The following is an 11,005-nucleotide window of genomic DNA, read 5'->3' as shown; positions in this document are numbered from 1 at the left end:
TTTATTGGTAGTTCATCTCATGGTAAAATTATGTAACATATAACAAGCCTAAAGCAGTCATATTTTAGTGCCAAAAAATGAAATTTAAAAGCTACCAAGACTACATTATAAAATTTCCAAAGCCTCCTAATATTTAAATCAAAAAGGGGGGGGGAGATAGTAGAAGAATATCATGTAAGAAAAAAGATCCTGTAAGTAAATTACATCTAGAAAAATTTACTTTAGAAAATTAACTTTCATTTGTAATGCTAACAGCAAGACACCCATGTAAAACATACATGGTGTCAAAACAAGCCAAAGGAAAACTGGGCAAAAAATAAAAAAGGTTCGCAAGTCAAATTTATAGAAAAGATTCCTTCATTATCTTTTGTTTGAGAATATGTTTGTATATTTTCAGAGAACAACTCCAAGACCATGTGGATTCCTGAAACAGAGAGGAATTGACAGGTCTGCTAAAACATTGAAGACAGAAGAGAAACAGTCCAGAGATGGAAGACTGCTGATGCCTTTCCATACTAGAAGTCAGCAGCTGTGCTTCACTGCAGTTTGCTCAGGACCAAACCAGAAAGGGTCAGACTTGAATTACCACTATTTGTTCACCATCCCTCACTGAAATATCATTGCTGACATGTATACATAAGGAACTGTTTGACATTGTAATTGGGACTCAAAAGAACTGTTGGCCCAGAAAGAAACTCACTACAGACTGATTCATTTGCCTCTCAGCATTATTGCTTGTCTCATTTTTGGTTCCTATAAGTGTATTCCTAGTAGCACATGATCTCATTCATCTAGGGAAATGATGAACAACATAGACTGATGAACAAAAACAGACCTGGGGACAAGGAAGCATAGATCAGACCGTGGGACATCAGAGGGAATGTAGGGGAGGGTGGGGATAAGGGGAGAGATCAACCAAAGGACTTGTGTACATGCATATGAGCCTAATAAGTGGTCATGGACAATAGGGGGTGGGGGCATGCTTGGGGAGGGGTTTGGAATGGGAATGGGGGCATGAGAACAAATATGTGATACTTTAATTAAGAAATTAAAAAATATATAATAAAATAAATTAGCATATCACTAATTTTTGACCCTCAGTTTTCTCCTGAGACATCTCTTGATTCTACAGTCTATTTAGTGGGTGTAAACAAATATAATTAACAGTACCAGGACACCTTATTTATCCACCCATAAAACCAGAAACCCATATGGTCTTTCTCATTGTCTAAATTTGGCACTCAATCATAATTATGATAAATTTGCTGGCTTTGAGATGCTTTGCAGACTTAATGTTTGTAAATATTATATGGAAAATCTCCATTTTTTTTCTGAATGCTTTAGTTTACAGGCAACCAGATACTTTTGATTAAATTTATAATATACAACCAATAACTTGGAGATGGGGTTCAACCTGGCCGTGAACTGGGTGAACCTGGGTAAACTTCTGAACATTTTAGTCTGTAACTTTATTCAGTTGCATTTTATGTTGAAAGTAAATTTATTTCATTCTATAATACTCCAATTACAAAATCATCTTACATGTTTAAATACATTTATACAGTATTTAGTTTGATATTTCCAACTGATAAAATGTTTTAATTGTAAATGTTAAAATACATAATAAATTTATAATAGGTATCTTTATTTAAAAAAATATATATTTTATTGACTTTTTACAGAGAGGAAGGGAGAGAGATAGGGAGCTAGAAACGTCGATGAGAGAGAAACATCGACCAGCTGCCTCCTGCACACCCCCTACCGGGGATGTGCCCACAACCAACGTACATGCCCCTGACCAGAATCGAATCTGGGACCTTTTAGTCCACAGACTGACGCTCTACCTCTGAGCCAAACCGGTGATAGGTATCTTAAAAAAAAAAAAAAGAGAGAGAGAGAGAGAAGTCACTTTTCCTTGCTACTTTAAAGATTCAGACATACAGATTCAATTATTTTTTACTATTTGACTTCTGAGATATTCATTATAATGTTTCTCAATGTAGGTCGCCTTTGGTGTATACTACTTGTAAATTATTAATATTATTAGATTTATAGATTTATGTATTTTCTCAAATAGGAAATATTTTCAGCCATTGTTCCTAAACAATCTTTCAGGCCCTTTATTCTTCTCTTTAAGATTTCTATATTGCATGTTGGCTTAATTGTTTTCTGTAAGTTCCTTAAGCTTCATGTTTCTCCATTCTTTTTTTTTGTTGTTGTTCTTTTTGCTCCTCAGACATGATAATTTTTAATGATCTATCTTCAAATTCACTGATTGTTTCATCTGACTGTTTGATTCTCCCATTGGTCCCTCTAAGTAACTTTTCAATTCAGGTATTATGCTTTTAGTCTCAGAATTTGTCTTGGCTTTTTTTTTATAACTATACTATTGGACCAGTGAACGAAATTTGTGTACATTGAAAGGGAATTAATTAGAGGATATATTTTAATATTTTAACATTGCTATTTGCCCTTTATCTATAATAGAAGTGTGAGAGATGAAAAGAAATGAGTAAAGTGTATACGAAAATAATACATAATTTTATTAATAAATAAACAATAACAAAATATGACAACAAACACATGATATAAAAACAACAAAAACATGATATGAAAACAGCAAAAACATGATATAAAAACACATTGATGCAAACAATGACTGATAAAGTGATTAAACTTATTCTAATGTCTCCCTGTATACCACATTAAGAGTGAAAACACTTTCAGAGTGCTTGACTAATTTCCTTTGGGATGAAGTATTTACAAGTTTAACATCACAAACTCTTCGAACTCGAGAGAAAGCAACATATAACTGACCATGTGCTAAAATGGGTTCAGGTAGGAATATTCCTACTCTGTCTAGAGTTTGTCCTTGTTATTTATTGATATTAATAGTCATCGCAAATGCTGGCATCACGGGACACTGTTGTTGAATTAATTTAAATGGGATGCCAGTGCCAGATGGGGACAAATCAATTTTTGGAATAAGAACAACCTCTCCCTCTGCAGATTCTTGTTAATATTTCTTTTTTTAAAAAATATATTTTATTGATTTTTTTACAGAGAGGAGGAGAGAGGGATAGAGAGCTAGAAATGTCGATGAGAGAGAAACACTGACCAGCTGCCTCCTGCACATCCCCTACCAGGGATGTGCCCACAACCAATGTACATGCCCTTGACAGGAATCGAACCCGGAACCTTTCAGTCCGCAGGCCGACGCTCTATCCATTGAGCCAAACCGGTTTCGGCTCTTGTTAATATTTCAACTTTGATTATGTTAGGTCGTAATATTTTGATAATAAATATTGTACCATTACAAAGACCCCATTTACTCTTAAGATTTCTTAATAGCATGATAATTGCACCCACTTTCAATTTTAATTTATGACATAGCATTCCCGAAGGAGTAATACTATTAAGAAATTCAATGGGAAAATTTTCCTTTTCAGGGTCATCTGTTGAATCAATGAAACATCACTCAAATAGGTATGAAAATCTCCATCGACTATATCCAAAATTCATTTAATTTTGGAATGTGCTCATTTTTTTTGACAATCACACATTTAGATATTTAGATATATTATTAATACTATCTGTAGATATACTATTTCCAAAGGTAGCTTCAATAATAGATCCATTACAAATCATTGCATGGGGAATTTCAATAATTTCCATTCCTAAAAGAAAACTGCTATCAAGTTTGCCATCTCCAAGTTTTACTAACCATTAACTATAGAAGAATCCTCTGATTTCATTTTTTTTTAAGAGACAACTTTCTGAAACATCCCCAAACATCACAGTACTTTAAACTCGTTTGCACTATGGCAGATCGCATAGCATGTTGCACAACACGGACATTGTCGAAAATTCCCTCCAACGAGGAGAACTTTCCCACCAAATGCAACATTCAAATTCATAATTTCTCTTAGTCTATGGTGCCATGATGCATGACTGGATGCCATGGTGATTCACCAATAATAAGAAGTTGGGCCATTTTAATGCTTATAAAACTTCACTGTCTATATGGAGTCTAGAAATTGAAGTTTAATTTAATGGAATTGGTAATTTATACTGGGAATGAAAGATTCTTTCACAAAGAAGTAAATTTGCAGCAATTCCTGTAGATGCTGTGGTAAAACAGTACCACCACAACCTCTAATATAATATATTAAAACTTTATACAGATGTGTTTTTCCATTACCACATGGACCATCCAAGAAAAAGCATTTGGGGTATACAGTTTGATCTTTGATGGCTGAAATTTTATAGCCTGAAAGGCTGCCAACTGTTAATCACTCAGAGAATTTATCAAAACCTCTGCCTTTTGTAGCTCAATCACATGTATTTGGATTCATTAATAAAGAATAGTCCAGAAGTTTGAAATGTGAACATTTCTTGCCATGCAATGTGAATACCTCCTGAATTTCGTTAAGAGCATGCATTTCACAGTTCACACAGGCACCTTCTCTTCAGTGTAATTTCCAACAGAAATCTTCAATAAAATGAGATTTATACTCATCTGATAATTTGTCTGCAACAGAAGGATATGAAACACATATGTATGCAAAAAGTTGCCATAGTTGTTTGGGGATATTAAGGATGATTGCATTGTCCATCGTATCTTACCAGATAGTGTCGTCAAGTAATAATCCTCAGTGTTTAGCAGCTTCACGAAATGTATTGTAAGTTACACATCCTACAGTTCGCAGATCATCAAAATTTATCACACTTTTTACATGCAGAAGCAAAAGTCTAAGGTAATATCGTTCTGATTCTCTAAAGCTCACAGTGAACAGTCTACCTAATATTTTATTCCCACCATTTTGGAGTTTTGTTCACAAAGAATTATTAAATACATAATTCTGTGGAATCTCCCAATAATAATTACGTGAGTCAGAATCTACTCTATTCAGTAAGACCCAAGCCATCAAAGTTGAGTTATGTCTTTTAGCCCTATCTAAATCTTCAGCAAAATCATCAATATGAAAATATAAATTTTGTTCATTTGGCAAATGAATAGCTAATCTGGTGATTGCATGAGATTGGTCATGCATTCCATTGCAAAGGTCTCCAAACAGCCTCAGGAGCGCTCACATACCTGGAGTCAATGAAGTCCTGTACTTTGTCATGATTGATAATATTTTTTCAGAAATTTGAATATTTGCACAATCATGGCCTTAATAGATGTATTTAAATAAACATTTGACACTTTTAATTGATGCGCAGACTTCAACTTTTATATGACAGCTATATTTAAGGTACAAATACGGGTTATAAGAGACAATCCAAGTATTATCAACAACTTTATTTCCAATAGACATGGTGCTACCAGATCATCGTTTGTATTTGGGATATCCATTAATATTTCCAATGGTCACATTTTGAAATTCTTAGGCTATTCCATTAAACATTTTCCATTTTTCCATACAGGGACTATTTGGATATTATATTCCATATGGTCTATATATCTTATTTGATTTTACAGTTTAAAAAAAACCAAGGATACTGGTCTTCATCTGGAATTTCTGCCTTAACTATACCATCAATGTCATCTTCCGTCTGTAATTTGGATTCACTTTCTAATATCAATAATATGTGAGTGTGAGGCAGTCCACATTTCTGAAATTCAATGACATGAATCTTAGCTATTACTTTGCCAAATAAATGGAACATATATATATATATATATATATATATATATATATATATATATATATATATATATCACTTGAAAGAGCATTCAGCTCAATGTTAAAAACTCTGGCTACCAAGTCAGGTTTGTTTTCAACTTTATGCCTGCGTTGTAAATTGTTTGTAATATCTGCCCATTTGAGGTTGCATGTCATGGTTATGAAAAAATCAGGCTTGCCATACTTCATTACAATCGTCAGAGCATCCTAATATCACTGCTGCATATTTCTGGGACCACCCTCAAAAGATGATGGAAGTGCCGAAACCGGTTTGGCTCAGTGGATAGAGCATCGGTCTGCGGACTGGGGGGTCCCGGGTTCAATTCTGGTCAAGGGCATGTACATTGGTTGCAGTCACATCCCCGGTAAGGGTTGTGCAGGAGGCAGCTGGTCGATGTTTCTCTCTCATTGATGTTTCTAACTCTCTATCCCTCTTCATTCCTCTCTGTGCAAAATCAATAAAATATATTTAAAACAAGATGATGGAAGTATTATCATTTTACCAATCAGTACATTGTCATTTTCAGATCTAGATTTGAGATAATCCATCAATCCACTATATTTTTCAACTCAACTTAGATTGGTTTGCTTTAATAAAATTTATCTGATTGGCCTCCATTTTTTAATATGAATCCACAATAAACTGTAGTTATTTTTTTGCATTTTAAATAGGATTAAACGTGTCTCACACAGAGAGATGAAATCCATAATACCACATTTGTGTGACTCGTGTCCTTACATTTTATTTAGTATTAGTGTCAATTACACTGTTGTCTCAGTATTAATGCAATATCTGTTCCTCAGCCTTTTTCACCATGTGAAAAAAGAATAGGATATGTCATTGCATCTAATGTGGGAAACAGGATACTTTTTTTGTTTCATTTTAGTGGCATTCAGATGATTGGAATCTGACTTACAATGAATGAGCAAGTCCCTTTCAAAAAGAGGTTCTTAATCTTCATTTCTTTATATGCCAGCAACCTCAGTTACACAGGGAGAATTATATCTACCGGGTCATTGTTATGATCATATTTAATCACCATTGTTACTTCTGTGGCATCTATACCTTTTGCTGCTGCTTCAGATTGAGCTTCCTTTTCTACCTCATGTAATATCTTGTATGATTTTGTTAATCCATTTATTTCATGCATGAGGTTGTTGATGTTGATCTTGAGCTTTCTGAGCAACCCAGGTTTTCTGGCATTGCTAATTTTTTCCTTGTCACTTCAGCTGTATCCAAAATATAGAGTTAAGCAAACTTCTGAGAAACACCATCCAAAGTATGTAAAGTTATATTATAGTACAGTGATAAACTTGTCCGTGTATTCTAAAACAGTATGGCCCATATCCTGATGGTGATGCAATATTTGTACCCACAGAAGCAAAAGGAAAATAAATATTTATGGAATGAATACTTTCTTTATTATTTTTTTAATTGGTTAAGGTATTACATGTGTACATATCTTCCCATTGCCTCCCATCCCACTGCCATACATGCCCTCACTCCCCAGTTATCTTGTGTCCATAGGTTGTGCTTATATGCATACATACATGTGCTTCAGTTTATCTCTTTCCCCCTCTTGCCAACACTTCCCAGACTTCCCACTGTAATTTGATAGTCTGTTGGATGCTTTACTGCCTCTGTATCTATCTTTTTTTTTTATTTAACACATTATAATTTTTTAAATTTATTTTTATTGAATCATAATTGACATGGAAAGCATAACTTCTTTATTTTTATTTTTTTTGTTTTGTTTTATATATATATATATTTTTTTATTTTTACATATTTTTTTGATTTTTCCCCCTCCCTCCCTCCCACACATCCCCTCTCTCCCCAGAGCTTTATGTCCATTGGTTGTACTTATATGCATGTATACAAGTCCTTCAGTCCTATTATCTCCCCCAGATCCTCCTCCCCTCCCCGCGGAAATTTGACAATCTGCTTGTTGCTTTACTGTCTCTGTATCTATCTTTTGGTTCATCAATTTATAATGATCTTTATTATCCACAAATGAGTGAGGTCATGTGGTGTTTCTCTTTCATTGATTGGCTTATTTCACTCAGCATGATGTTCTCCAATTCCATCCAGGTTGCTGCAAATGATGAGAATTCCTTCTTTTTTATGGCAGCATAGTATTCCATTGTGTAGTAGATGTACCATAGTTTTTGGATCCAATCATCTGCTGACGGGCACCTAGGCTGTTTCCAAATATTGGCTGTTGTAGATTGTGCTGCTATGAACATAGGGGTGCATATATCCTTTCTGATTGGTGTTTCTAGTTTCTTGGGATATATTCCTAGGAGTGGGATTACTGGATCAAATGGGAGTTCCATTTTCAGTTTTTTGAGGAAATTCCACACTGTTCTCCACAGTGGTTGCACCAGTCTGCATTCCCACCAGCAGTGCACGAGGGTTCCTTTTTCTCCGCAACCTCGCCTACACTTGTCGTTTGTTGATTTGTTGATGTTGGCCATTCTGACAGGTATGAGATGGTACCGCATTGTTGTTTTGATTTGCATCTCTCGGATAATTAGTGACTTTGAGCATGTTTTCATGTGCCTTTTGGCCTTCCTTCTGTCTTCTTTTGAAAATATTCTATTTAGATCCATTGCCCATTTCTTAATTGGATCATTCACCTTCCTTTTATTTAGTTGGATCAACTGTCTGTAGATGTTGGAGATTAAACTTTTATCAGTGGTGTTATTAGCAAATATGTTCTCCCACACCGTGGGCTTTCTTGTTGTTTTGTTGATGGTTTCTTTTGCTGTAAAAAAGCTTTTTATTTTTATGTAGTCCCATTTGTTTATTTTCTCTTTAGCTTCCATTGCCCTAGGGGCAGTATCAGTGAAGAAGTTCTTTTGGCATACATCTGAGATTTTGCTGCCTGTGGATGCTTCTAGTATTTTTATGGTTTCCCATCTGATGTTTAAGTCCTGCATCCATTTTGAGTTTATTTTTGTGTATGGTGTAAGTTGGTGATCTAGTTTCATTCTTTTGCATGTGTCTGCCCAATTTTCCCAACACCATTTATTGAAGAAACTGTCTTGACTCCATTGTATATTCGTGCCTCCTTTGTCAAATATTAATTGAGCATAGTGATTTGGGTTGATATCTGGGTTCTCAATTCTATTCCATTGATCTATATGTCTATTCTTGTTCCAGTACCAGGCTGTTTTGAGAACAGTGGCTTTGTAATATAGTTTGAAGTCTGGTATTGAGATCCCTCCTACTTTACCCTTCTTTCTCAGGATTGCTGTGGCTATTCGGGGTCTTTTATTGTTCCAAATGAACTTTTGGAGAGTTCTTTCTAAGTCAGTGAAATATGCCGTTGGTATTTTAATGGGGAGTGCATTGAACCTATAGATTGCTTTAGGAAGTAGGGACATTTTGATGATGTTGATTCTACCAATCCATGAACATGGTACGTTCTTCCATCTCCTTACATCTTCCTCTATCTCTTTTTTCAGTGTCGTGTAGTTTTCTGCATAGAGGTCCTTTACTTCCTTAGTTAAATTTATTCCTAGGTATCTTAATTTTTTTGGAGGGATGGTAAATGGAATTGCTTTTTTAGTCTCTGTTTCTGTAGTTTCACTGTTGGTGTATAGAAATGCCATGGATTTCTTGGCATTAATTTTGTATCCTGCTACATTGCCAAATTCATTTATTAAGTCAATTATTTTTTTAATGGAGTCTTTTGGTTTTTTTATGTACAATATCATGTCATCTGCATACCACCCTGAACTCGCCCGATCTCGTCTGTATCTATCTTTTTGTTCATTAGGTTATAATGTTCTTTATTTTCCACAAAAGAGTGAGATCGTGTGGTAGTTTTCTTTCATTGACTGGCTTTTTTCACTTAGCATAATGTTCTCCAGTTCCATCCACGCTGCTGCAAATGGTAAGAAATCCTTCTTTTTTTATAGCAGGTTAGTATTCCATTGTGTAACTGTACCATAGTTTTCATTTGCTTAGGTTGTTATCAAATCTTAGCTATTGTAAATTGTGCTGCTATGAACATAAGGGTGCATATATCTTTTCTGATTAGTGTTTCTAGTTTCTTGAGATATATTCCTAGAAGTGGGATTACTGAGTCAAATGGGAATTCCATTTTCAGTTTTTTGGTTTTTTTTTTTTTGGAAAATCCATACTGTTCTCCACAGTGGTTGCATCAGTCTGCATCCACACCAGCAGTGCACAAGTGTTCCTTTTTCTCCGCATCCTCGCCAACACTTATCGTTTGTTGATTTGTTGATGAAAGCCATTCTCACAGATGTGAGATGGTACCACATTGTCATTTTGATTTGCATCTCTCAGATAATTAGTGACTTTGATCATGTTTTCATGTGTCTCTTGGCTTTCTTTCTTTTTTCTTTCAAAAAGATTCTATTTATGTCCATGGCCCATTTTTTTTATTGCATTATTTATCTTTCTTTTATTAAGTTGTATAAGCTGTGTGTAGATGTTGGAGATTAAACCTTTATCAGTGATAACATTTGCATATATGTTCTCCCATACAGTGGGTTTTCTTGGTGTTTTGTTGATGGTTTCTTTTGCTGTGAAAAAGCTTTTTATTTTGATGTAGTCCCATTTGTTTATTTTCTCTTTAGCTTCCATTGCCCTAGGGGCAGTATCAGTGAAGAAGTTCTTTGGGCATATGTCTGAGATTTTGCTACCTTTGGATTCCTCTAGTATTTTTTATGGTTTCCCATCTTATGTTTAAGTCCTGTATCTATTTTGAGTTTATTTTTGTGTATGGTGTAAGTTGGTGGTCTAGTTTCATTTTTTTTTTTTTTTGCATGTTTCTGTCCTATTTTCCCAACACCATTTATTGAAGAGACTGTCTTGACTCCATAGTATGTCCATGCCTCCTTTGTCAAATATTAATTGAGCATAGTGGTTTGGGTCAATATCTGGATTCTCTATCCTATTCCATTGATCTATGTCTGTTCTTGTGCCAGTATCAGGCTGTTTAGAGAACATTGGCTTTGTAATACAACTTGAAATCTGGTTATTGAGGTCCCTCCTACTTTGTCCTTCTGCCTCAGGATTGCTGTGGCTATTCTGGGTCTTTTTTTATTCCAGATACATTTTTGGAGAATTCTTTAGTGGTTTATGAAATATGCTGTTGGTATTTTAATGGGGAGTGGATTGAATATATATATATATTGCTTTGGTTAGTTTGGTTATTTTAATGATGTTGATTCTACCAATCCATGAACATGGTATGTTCTTCCATCTGTTTACATCTTCCTCTATCTCTTTTTTCAGTGTCCCGTAGTTTTCTGCGTATATGTCTTTTACCTCCTTAGTT

The sequence above is a fragment of the Pipistrellus kuhlii genome, unplaced genomic scaffold (assembly GCF_014108245.1).
Source record: "Pipistrellus kuhlii isolate mPipKuh1 unplaced genomic scaffold, mPipKuh1.p scaffold_m20_p_76, whole genome shotgun sequence".
Classification (NCBI taxonomy): Eukaryota; Metazoa; Chordata; class Mammalia; order Chiroptera; family Vespertilionidae; genus Pipistrellus; species Pipistrellus kuhlii.
Note: the sequence above shows the minus strand (reverse complement) of the source record.